This window comes from Paramisgurnus dabryanus, chromosome 3 (genome assembly GCF_030506205.2).
Source record: "Paramisgurnus dabryanus chromosome 3, PD_genome_1.1, whole genome shotgun sequence".
Classification (NCBI taxonomy): domain Eukaryota; kingdom Metazoa; phylum Chordata; class Actinopteri; order Cypriniformes; family Cobitidae; genus Paramisgurnus; species Paramisgurnus dabryanus.
This window is the reverse complement of record NC_133339.1, coordinates 8932553-8944969: the sequence shown is the minus strand read 5'-3', so window position 1 is coordinate 8944969 and position 12417 is coordinate 8932553. Positions and strand designations below refer to the sequence as shown.

The 12417-nt window shown below is 37.0% G+C and overlaps 1 pseudogene; it reads right to left on the bottom strand.

The window, feature by feature from the left end:
- Window positions 1-9744, bottom strand: part of LOC135768410 (uncharacterized) — a 48044-nt pseudogene extending 38300 nt beyond the window's left edge.
- Between the last annotated feature and the right edge of the window lie 2673 nt (window positions 9745-12417).

Below are 12417 nucleotides of genomic sequence, written 5' to 3'. Positions count from 1 at the left end.
AGCAAACAATAATAAATCATGCCCCCACTAATTATTCTATAAACACCAAGTGGTGAACTGTGAATCTTATTTACCATATGTTGTGTATGTGGCGTGTGTGCTCTATTATCATCATTCATATGCAACCAAAAGATTTTACTAATAGTAATACTAATAGTTTACTAATAATTAAATAATTAAATTACTAGAAATGAAGTTTTGTGTACATCTCAAATGGGAGGATCCGCCCACTGGCATTGAGCTTGTCATGAAATTGAGGGCACCAGTTCCGTTAAATGGATTGTTGCAATGGAGGTTTTGCTCAAAATAGTAAACCAAGTGCCACCAAATATTGTCACAGATTATAAACGCTAGACTAGCTTGTTTTAAACATGGATTCTGAAAGAAATTATGTTTGTTTTATATTTATGTTTGAGTATTGTTGTGTTGTGTTTGAATATTGTTGTAATGTTTTTTATTATTTGTTTCAAATAAATTTGCTTATTAAGAAAGACAAAAAGTAATTTTAAACGTCATATGGGGCGTTGTAATGGATTGAAGGTTAATATGATCAAGGGTCAGACATAATCGTTGACCACTTAATAAGTTTTGTTTACTTCTTTGAAACGAATTTCGTTTCATACCATTTGTTTCTTAATTTTAAAGTATGTTTTGTTGATGCGTTTTATGAATATAAATAAATAAGAGCATTTAAAGCAACCCAGGGAACATCTCTATAAGCCGAAGTTTACTTCAAGTAATTGCCACAGCGGCAGAAACGTGATTTGTACAGTTACAAGTAAGATTTTAGTTTTCTTGTTGATATCATGAATGGAAATGTTAAGCTTTTTAACGGTAAAATCTACCAGAAGATTAGTCATTTGCCCACTTCTCTGTCTTCTGTTGTTGGGTGACAGATTGAGAGGTTAATGTATTGTCCAGTTCTTGCACCTGCGAATACGAGTAAAAACTTCCGTTATTATTATTTACATAGCTGAAATATGTAAACAGCGGAGCTGCTGCACTTGAGGGATGAACTTGAGCAAGTGATGAGAGAGAGCAACAGGTTGCAGGTACAACGATCTCAGAGTCTGATAATGACACGCAGAACCTGTGGACATGCACATCGCACATTATTACAGTGACAATAATGCAGCGTTAAATATAAACTTGTTTTCAAATGGGAATTTTTCATATTTACATTGTAATGAATAAAGGGTTTGGGCTGTGTTAATTGTGGCGGCCTACACCACTGCCCGACTATGCTTATAAAACTATGAATTAAAATGTCACAACACTTTGTTTTGTTTTTACTTTACACCCGTTTGTGATTTGTTTTTGGTAAGTGAGGGAGCTAGATTGTAATTGTATTTCTTTTATAGTTTTTTTTTTTCAGTATTAGTTACAAATCATTAGTCCTGAGTAGGCAGGAAGTTAGATACATTTTGTTTTTATCTTTGTTTTCATCTTTAATTTCCCCTCTTGTGTGGTGACTGTAGGTCCTGGTGTCTTTTTTAGATATAAAATCCAGGTGACAAATTGTCTAGCTCGGCCGCACAACTGGGGACAATGTAAAGAAGTGAAATATACCATATAATACACATAGATACAAATTATAAACACAGATATGAGAGCACAACTTCACACCAACAACTACACTAAAGAGCGTCTCAGATAGCGCCCCTGGTGACCAGAAAAGCCAGGGGTTCCTCTGAGAACGAAGAATCTCTGGGTTCCATCACCACGGAGCCACTGGAATCATACTCGTTGCACCAAAACCACACACACAACACCATTATATTACTAAAGTAGATTATCTAGATACTTTGACTACTGATATGTACTATACTGAAATGTTACTGTTCTATTACACTATTGTAGTATTTCTTTACCTGCATTCATACTGACTTATTTTGATAAATATAGTTTCTTTCTGCATTATTTTTAGTGATGATAAGTTTTACACCTTTTAAAGTTACTGAATTTGACATGTGCCTTTCTTTTTCTTAATAACAAATAATGAGATATGAATTGTTTTTGAACATTTTCATATTTGGGTTCCTTTAGAATGTACAGGGTCCAAGAAGCTTTTTTCCTTTCCTTTAATCTAATATACTCACTTAAACAAACAAAAATTGTACCATTTTGGGAAGGTTTTTGGTTCTTGTTTCTGTTCTTAACTGCGTCTGTGTTAGGATCTGCATGGAACCTTTGATCCATGAAAGCTCTTAGCATGTACTAACATTATGTGCGACAACGTTCTGCTGCAGCACTCTCATTATGTGATGGTTTTCTTAAAAGTACCCCCTCATGTTTGATGGACTCAGAAGTCCATGAGGGGGGAATATATAGGCCCTGTCCCAAATGGCGCACTTCATGTGGACTTTCGGTCTCGTGACCTTAAATTGCGCGTTCTCGCTTAGTCTACGAGTCCGTAGGGTGTCCCATCTGTCATTTTTACGCTTTGAAGTGTGCTCATCAGCGCCTCCTTTCCCCCTTGATGCGGTCTTCAGCGAAGCCCGCACTGCAGCAGGCTTCGCGCACTTTGCCAACACAGAAGTCCTTGCGAAAGGGCAATCAGACCAATCAGACGACGGAAACTACGATAGTAGTTTTTGTTGGGTATATTACTGATCATACACTGTATTAATATTATACTAGGCCTATTGTTTCTACACAAGTTTATGATGATGACACCCGGTTAAACTTTTGTTTTCTCAGTTTAGTTTCATAATTAAAAGAGCCCAGGTGCAATGCTACGACTATGCCACGATTGTTCTCACCACGATTATTATGAGAAACAAGGTCGAAACAAATGATAAACAAGATACGTCATTTTAGATTAGAGAAGTCGTCCAGCTGTTTCCTAGTTAGAAAAAAGTTTTTTATTTTATTTACTTTTTTGTTATTGCACTTTATTTGTTAAGGTGTTACTACTAGTTTGGGATTTATATTCCCTTGTCCTATTTGAACTATACTAGAATCCCCCACTTCACCCCGCTGTAAAAAAGTAACTCTTTAAAATTTTACTGAGTAAAGTTAAAATGACCTACTTTTTCCTTTACTTAGGTAGATTTTTGAACCAGTAACTTCACTTGTACTCAAGTAAAATATTATTAAAGTAACAGTACTTTTTCTTAAGTAGAATATTTTATTACTCTTTTCACCTTTGTTCAGATGTTCTTGTGAGGATTGTTGGAGAGATGAACCCAAATGCAGACGATCTTGGGGTTGAACAGAAAACACTGACAAAACAAAAGCCCACATGGGAGCAAAACATACGACCCTGTACATGAAACATGTTGTATCAGATGGTATACAAGATGAAATGCAATATACTAGTTGCCCACAGCAGGTTGAAATTAATGTTAATGATTTGATCAATCAAGGTCTGCAAAAAGAAAAAGACAGATGGATTAAAAAGGAGCAGAGAAGAGACAAGAGGGGAAGAAAACGCTTTAATAAACAAAAGAAGAATTCATCAAGACTACAAGCCTGATGATTAAAGTAATTAAGAAACAAGAACAACAAAACAGGGTTTTGATAAGGATGATACGAGAATTGACCAAGTCAGTAACTTCTCTATTGGAACAGAGGTGAACATTGTAACAGGCGAGGTTGCATCTTTGAGAATCTAAAGATACAACGCCGGCTGGGTGTGAGTGTTAATATGATCATACTAACACCTTTGTATTTTAATATGCAAAGCCTATTTGCTAAAAACTATAGATATCTATAGTTTTTAGCAAATAGGCTTTGCATATTAAAATACAAAGGTGTTAGTATGATCATATCTGTGGCTTTTAACAGATACGCTTTTCATATAGAAGTGGAGTGGGAAAAGCTTTTAGAAGCGAGGGTGTGAAACTCGCTCATGCCAATCATGTATGTTTTTTCCTGTTTTTCTTTGATGAGATGTGTGTACACGAGACATATTTGTCTCTTTAAACTGTGGGATAGTTAAAACAACATGTTGGGTGGGAGATGTGACAAACCCACAAAGGAGTGAACTGAAGTTCAATTATATTTTTATTTTACTGATATGTATGTATGTAAGTGTGAGTTCGGGTTTCGGTCACCCAAAGAGTCGAAAGGTGAAAAGTGCATACGCCTGAGTGTGGGGGGGTGTAGGAAACATCTCTGCAATTACACATGGGTTGGAGTCTATAAATACTGATGTTGCAAAGGGATCGGGGCCGAACTTCGTGGTGAAGACTGATCGCATTATTGTTTTGATTCATTATTGTTTGTTATGGAAAACTTTGTTCATTAAACTGAAGCCAGCTATTAATGGTGATTCGTAAAATATTCTTTAAATGAGTCTCTGAGTGAAGTTATTCATTATAAGATTATAATTCATAATTGAACAAGACTTTAAATCTGAGCTCCGAGGTTGAACCTGGCTGAGGCTGGTACTGGCACCGCCCAAGGTTACTGAATACCTACCTACACACTCAACCCAACGGTAAGAAAGACCTACTTCTAAACACTGTGACTTTGATGTATTAAAATAGTACATTCATTCATGTGTTGGGGGATGATTTATTGTTGAATCAGGTAGATGCAAGGTATTCAGGGAATACAGGCATTATATCAAATACAACAAACACGAAATACTAACAGATGACTTAGACTAAACTTGACAACGATATAAACACTATACAAGATAACACATATGTGATACAAAACGAACGAGCAGAGGACTGAGAACATGAGGGCATTAAATATGAACAACTAAACAGGATAACAAGGGGAAAGAGGTGAGGGTACGGAACTAATGATTAAATGATGAGCTGGGAGAACAGGGGGGGCGGAGACAAGAGACGAGACACCGGAGGCACATGACCCAATATACAAGGCCATAGCCATGGCACGGCTATGAGCAGAGGCGATTCTAGGGTCTATGGGGGCCCCAAGCAGAAAAATCTCTGTGTGCAAGAAGTGTGCAAAACTTTTATACAATGTCCTTTGCTTAACCCACTATTCTACAGTGCAACAGTTACTGCGAAAGATACATATATACAAGTGTAATCTTCATCATACCTAACATTATTAACATGTTTGGAGGCATAAATGACATAACATGTTTGGAAATAATGACAGCAGAGAAATATTTTCTACATTATACAATGATAGCAATGATTAATAACTTCTTTTTACAAGAATGTTTTAAGAAACCAGTCATTTTATGACTGCTATACTAAATAATCTCAGTAAAGTTACTGCTAACTGTTATGTAAGTTAGTGTCCTAGAGTTAAATATTAGTAAACTAAATATTAATTTCATATCTGAAAATACAGAACAGTATAACACATACGTATGTTGATTTTCTCAGCAACAATGCAATTCTATAGACTTGACAAGAGGTTTTCCTGAGATTTGTTTGATAATGTTTGAGACCTGACAGGGTGAGGATGTAGTTTGTCTTACCTCCCTTAAACTTATCATCTCTCCTTTCTGCTTTCCTTTCCCTGCTGTGCACAAAACATTTCTGATGTCCATCTACAGAAGCCAATAATGATCGAGTCAAAATAGGATTTGCATTGTTATTTAGAAACTCCCTTTAGTCTCGTCATGTTTTCATAAGCTAACTCACTCGCGTGGCGTCTTTTGAATGCGGTTGTGCGCGAATGAACGCAAAGACGCGCACGGACATGAATATGTGCGTGTACGCGTCATTGCGACTGCTTTGTTGCTTTTACAAGCATAAATTGGTAACTACATTGCATATCCGTATTTGCCGCGATTGTCTTTGTAAAGGATTGCACTAGTTAACTGCTTAAATTTGAACATGAGATTTACACTTGGGCACGTGCCTGACTGGAGCTGGACCGGACACATTAAACCGCATGTGGGTACGAGGCTGCTCACTTTAGCGCCTTTTTGCGGTTAAATTGTTTTAAATCACTTGAGTGTTAGCATTTGCAAGCCTTTGAAACACGTGCAAATAATAAACTTTTCCTATTTAAATTTGCGTATTAATCTGGCAATCGCAAGCCAAACCGTGGGTCGTGATCCGTACGGATCAACTGCGACAGCACGACTGAACGATACAACGTCACCCATTCGCTACGTTCATTTTCGAAACTGGCAAGTTATCCACCTGGGTTGGATTTTGACTGGGCTAAGCCAATGTCAATCAACATTCCATCCAATCGGAATTTTGATATGCAGTCATGTTGAGTATCTATGTTCATCTACCGGGTGTAGCTGGCCATCCGAGAAACAAACTCGGGGGCCCTCTAGTGGCTCGGGGCTCCAAGCAGTTGCCTGCCTTGCCTGTTGACAAGGTGCGCCTCTGGCTATGAGCCATAGAACATGAGGCTGTCAGAACCCTGCCATTATACTAAAACATAAACATAAAACAAGACTCTTATGGCAGGATCCTGACAGTTCTTGCTGGCATTTAAGTGTATTTTTGGTACATTCAATACTTTTTTTACCTGGGTTACTTTTTTAACATTTTTAATTGCAAGTATCCACAGTACATGGATTATGAATTGAAGAAGCTATCTGTTCCAAAGTAATATTAATTTATTTTTTATTATAGGTCCATTACCTAAGCCTCCTCTGAGGCAAAACACCTGGAGATGCCATCCACAAGGTCTTGGGAACAATTGGAAAGAACAGTGTTTGGTGTTAATATGGCATGAAGGGAAGGAAGTGGAAAATAAATTTGGAGAGCTAAACATTTGCAGCTTGATCATTCGTAAGTGTTACATTTTTGGAACTAACAAAACACTTAACTCTTTCACCGCCATTGACGAGATATCTGGTCAATTAAGAGAAAACGCTTCCCCGCCAATGACAAGATTTTCCGTCTTTCCGCAATACCGCTATTATCCGCAATATGTGGCTATACTGCACTGAAGCGGCAGTTTAAAATACAAACCTTATGCACAGATATTGCATAATCTATTGGAAAGCGGACGAGTCATTAGTTGGGTTAGTAAAATAACGAAACTATAGATTTGAAATAGAAGAAAAAAATGTTTTTGGTAAAGAGATATTTTTTTTTAAAGTTTAAAAATGCACAACTCTTTTCAAGTAGAAGAAAGCTATACTTTTCCCCTTACGTGCAACCTATCGGAAAGCGCAGATGAGTTCGTTGGGTTAGTAACGAAATTATAGATTTAAGTACAAAATAGAATTTATATAAAGAGAAATGTTGAAATAAAAAGTGCAGAACTCTTCTTAAGTGAAAGTAATAAAGTTAAATAACGAATAATAATTATATAATAACGAATAATAGTTTCCAATGGCTTGCACGTAAATATCTGTGCATGTGCCACCAGTACTCCGTCCGAGCGCGTCTTCAGCACCGCGGCCAGCACTTACCAAACAAAGTGAACAAGTTGGTATTTCTGTCCAGAAACATTGAAATTTAAACATGGTCTGTGTAACATTATGTAAATTCTGCATCTCGGTCTGATTGTTGTTTCCGTTTTCTTTGTCTTGACGTTCGCTGAATTCTGGGTTTATATTTTAAACTGCCGCTTCAGTGCAGTATAGAGCTATTTAACAAGCACGATCTTCCGAGATACTAATAATTCATTAATAACTGCTGTTTTCTTGTGCAGAATTAAATATTTATAGTAAAATGTTTATATACATATATTAAAAAAAAATAATAATTTGGGCGCACGGACGCCCCAAGGGGTCGGCGGCGCCCTTAGCATTTGCCTATTCCGCCTATGCCCAGGGCCGGCCCTGCCTATGGCAAGCGGCTGCATGTCCGTGTCTGTTTTAAAGATCGCTCTGAATTGGATCTCTGTGAAAAGTCAGTCACAAAAATGGAATTATCTCTGCTTTTTGCTCAAAATGTGGTGTTTTTGCAGAAACCTACCCATATTCAAAAGCTGATTACAAAAGAACCACTGAAGGTAGGATGAAACGTTTTTTTTTTTTTTTTTGAAAGCAGAGGGTCTGTTCTTTCATGTATGTTTATATATTTAAAGAAGAACATTTTCTGGAAGGCATTAAACAAAAACGCTGGCGCTGGCTGGCAACTTTTTTTTAAAAACGCTGGTGGTGAAAGAGTTAATAATAAGATGCACTGTCAGTGATCATTTCCAACCCAGGCTCACTCACGATATGTACCTCTGCCTACTTAACCTGAAATGCAATACTCCTGGTAAAAATCGTTGCAGCTTTCAATGGAATGTCCACTAGAGTCATTTAGTTTCTGTTCATTTTGACGCAGGATTTTTAAAAGTTACGAAGCAGACACACACAGAAAATAACATCCACTCGTCTTTGTTAAGTAGATTTGTGCTATTTGGTACTTGTTTCTAATCATATGCATGCAAATGCGCGAGATGCATAACAACTTAGAATTTCTTCTCTTTACTTACATTGAACGGGTAAGTCCAAGGAGGCTTCCATGTCGTTCTGCCGTATTGATAAACTATAATAGCAGAGAGGGACAAAAAGCACTAGCCTACCAACGCGTTTCCACAACATGTTTTCATTCAGAACACGTGAACCAGCTGAAACGGACAAGGAGATCAGTGAGTTCACAATGGCTACTGTAGTTGCAACACCCATTTGGAAAAGCGAGGCGCTAGAGAGCACTGTTCGTTTGAATGCAAAATACAATTTCACCACTAGATGGGGGTAAATCCTACTTAATGTCCCTTTAAACCCAGAAGACAAAAATATCACAAAAACATTAAAATTAACTAGTTTTCTACTAATGTTAAAATTAACAGATACTAACATTGATGTGTAACACAACTAAGCTTTTACATAAACCTTTTGACACAGCCCCTCTACCGGTTGGCACGCAAAACCCTCCGACCTGCAGCTACCCCGATTTGTCCTAATTTTCATATATGAAATTTGAAAAAGGCTTCACGGAAAACCCTGAATGTTTGTGTATTTGGTAGACAAATTGGTACTCCCAAGTAAGCATAACCTGACAAAACCTCTCTTTGGGAACGTGGGAACATTTCCCAACCCTGTTCCTGTAGGCACACCTCCAAGTGCATACCACCAACATGCCATCTGATAAGTCTAATAAGTGGATTGTGTGTTTAAATTCCATATGGCAAAAAATACATCTCTCTGGCAAAAACTGTTTTGAATATATGTTAAATACATGTTGTAGAAAGTAAAGCTTAATTAAATATATTTTTGATTTTGAAAATATATTTGGTTTTAACCTTCATATATTAACATATATTTCAAAATGTATTTCAGGAGCAACACAATTCTAATTTTACAACCCATACAGAAAAAAATATAGTTTTTTGGGGCAAAATATAAAAGTTTGTATAAAATGTATAAAGTAGGCCTATAAGTAAAAATATTATAAGTAGGCTTATATAAGTATACTATTGCAGTTAAAATATATTTAATTTACATTTTTTCAAGCCTGTTAAGTTTTTTCCAATGTGAATATAAATGCTTTCAAATATATTTATTTCTAAAATATAGAAAGAGTTGTAAATGTGTTGCCGTGATTTTAGGAAAAAGGTAAAACACTGTATTTATAAAAGCCATGCATAAAATAACACAAGTTGTCTGCATTTACATAAATAAGTGAAGCAGTTAAGCCCATAAAGTAAACAGATGCTGTACTCACCACCATCAACGATCATCATCAATGTTGAAATTAAAAGGAAGTAAGGCAGGTACATATTTAAATATACATGTTTACTTTAAATTATTATAAAAATATTTCAGTGCTGACAGGGGACCATGTTTATGAAATAACGGCATACCAACTATACTTTCTGTTTAAATTGTCTTTCACTTTTAACTTTTTGTAGGAGCTAGTTGCGTCAAACATGTAAAGACAGGCCCTGATTGGCTAATCTGGAGCACTGAGAGAACTTCCAGTGGGCTGGGCTGCTGTTTTGGCTGCAAGGGCATGTGTGTTATCATATCACTGGGTTGAAATAATCATGCTGTCCCTGCCGCCTGCATCACACCAGCCCCACTCTTTATATTGACTATTTTCTCGCAGCCCCATATTTTAATAAAAATAAGCTACCTTAACTCTTTCCCCACCAGCGTTTAAAAAAAAGGTGCCAGCCAGCACCAGAATTTTTGATGATTTTCACAAAAGTCTTCTTTAAATATGTAAACATACAATATATCAAATAAAAGAACAAACCCTCTGCTTTCAAACAAAAAATAGCTGAGATAATTGTGTTTTTGTGAAAGACTTCTGTTAGAGATCCCATTAAGAGCGGTCATCAAAACACACGCTGAGTTTTAATATTTCAAATACATAAATTACTTGATATAGAGGATTTAAAACATAAATTTATTGAAAGACAAAATAAAAATTTAAAGGCGGAGTGCACGATTTCTGTAATATGTTTTGGAAAAGGGAGTCGGGCCGGGTACCAAAACACACTTGTAGCCAATCAGCAGTAAGGTGTGTGTCTACTAACTGACATCGTTGCCTGGGTTGTGTATGTGCGGGGTGGGCTTATCAAAAGAAGGTCCAGATTCTATTGGGGTAGGGGCGTGTTTGTTTAAATGATTTCAAATGTCAACATTGGCTTTCAGAGATCATGTACCCTGCCTTTAATTCACGTTAACTAACAGATCCACTGCAGATTAGCCTCCTCTCCATTTTTAGAAACAACAATCGAAAGCTTCTCACTAACAAACATCATATTCTCCTATATTCTCATAGACGTGTCGAATCGATCTGAAATCACCAAAATATATTTTCTTTCTCACATATTTAACTTATAAATTAAAAAAGCTAAAATAATGTTTGTGAGATAAAATACAACAACCGTAATTTTTTAACCCTTGTGGGTTGTTCAAATTGACTACCCTTTAGGGGTGTTCGTGGCCAAAAAAGCCACTAAATTAAACAGCTGTAAAAATTCAGATTCAGATTAATATTTTTAATAATATTAATAATATTAATACTTTTTTTTTGCAAAACTACCAAATGTTACTATTAACTACTACTTACTCGCCACAAAAAACTCGCCACAAAAAATGTTCCTACTAGTTAGCTACTATGCTAGACCCAAACAGGGGCGGACTGGCCATCTGGCAAACCGGGCAGTTTCCCGGTGGGCCGACGTACTTTTTGGGCCGATACATCTCATAGATCTCATACTATGTTTGTGTGAGCAGCCCAGTTAGCGTCTTTTTTTTCTAGACAGACCGGCCCACTGACATTTAAGCAGTAGCCAATTGGTTATTTTTTTAAACAACATTAAGCTGGCCCAATGACTGACCAGCACAGTCATCATACTTTCTTTTCCTAGATAGACCGGCCCACTCACATTTAAGCAGCAGCCCATTGGTTATTTTTTTTTTAATGACATTAGGCTGGCCCAATCACCGCTTTGGTCTCTGTGCAAGCGAGCGTGCATCGTCAGTCAGTTCACGTGTCAAAACAGAGAGAGAGAGAGAGAGAGAGAGAGAGAAAACGCAAGGGAGGCGCAGAAAAACTGCGCGACAAAAAGAAGCAGGCTCTTCAGGCAGACGCTGCAAAATGTGTTAAAAACACACAAATGTTTTCTGCGGCAACAAGACCTTCATCTTGCGTCGCTGGTGATGATGATGGTGGCGGCGGCGGTGGCACTGGTAGCACCAGCACGCAAGGGTCAGTGAGGAGAGGGAGAGAGACGAGGGAGAAGTGAGTGTAGTGCCTGCGGTAAGCAGAACTGCTTTCAAAACACAAGTTTAGATGGATACCCCTTGATAAAGCTGAGTCAAAAACACAAAATATGGTGATAAAGCTGCACTAAAATAATTGCACTCTTTGCTCTGTCGCTACGAGTGTATCTGATTCGTAGATTTTTCGTTGATTGTCTGTTTCAAAACGTATCATTTCTCTTCAAGCAAAATCAAACAATCGAGGAGATCTGCTTACAGAAAAATATTTTGTATATTTATTGTATAACAACACACTTGACAGATAATGTTAAAAATCCCTATTACTGTAATCACACTAGTTTAGTTCAGTGAATGTAGTGAATACTTTCCTGTAAGTACTGGAAGTAATAATCAGTTTTCAATATTAATGTAAGCAGCACTTGTATTTTGTAATAAGTCAGCAATCCAATGGCAAATTTTGCCAATTGCATGAAGCTTGTTTTAGGATTCATAAGTGTGGATTATACAGTTTTATTGCATTAATAAATAACACGTTCTAGCAGTGTTTGTTGTGTCAACTCTCACTCTTTTCTACCTGCTATTAATTGGGTTTAGTGCTTTTGTGGAATTGGAGTTATTATTGCTATACATATTTAACCTGATAAGGAACACTGTGCCGTACACGGTACACCCCCTCCCTTGCACGTGAGGCTGCATAACGTCATTGTAACTTTGAAGCATTAAATCTTCAAAATATACGGTCATGCGGCACATCGTTGTAAAGCTTAGACTTTCGGAATTCCATTAAGCGCACACACAAAGCATAATATGATTTTTAGCAGTCATAAAACTGTAATCTA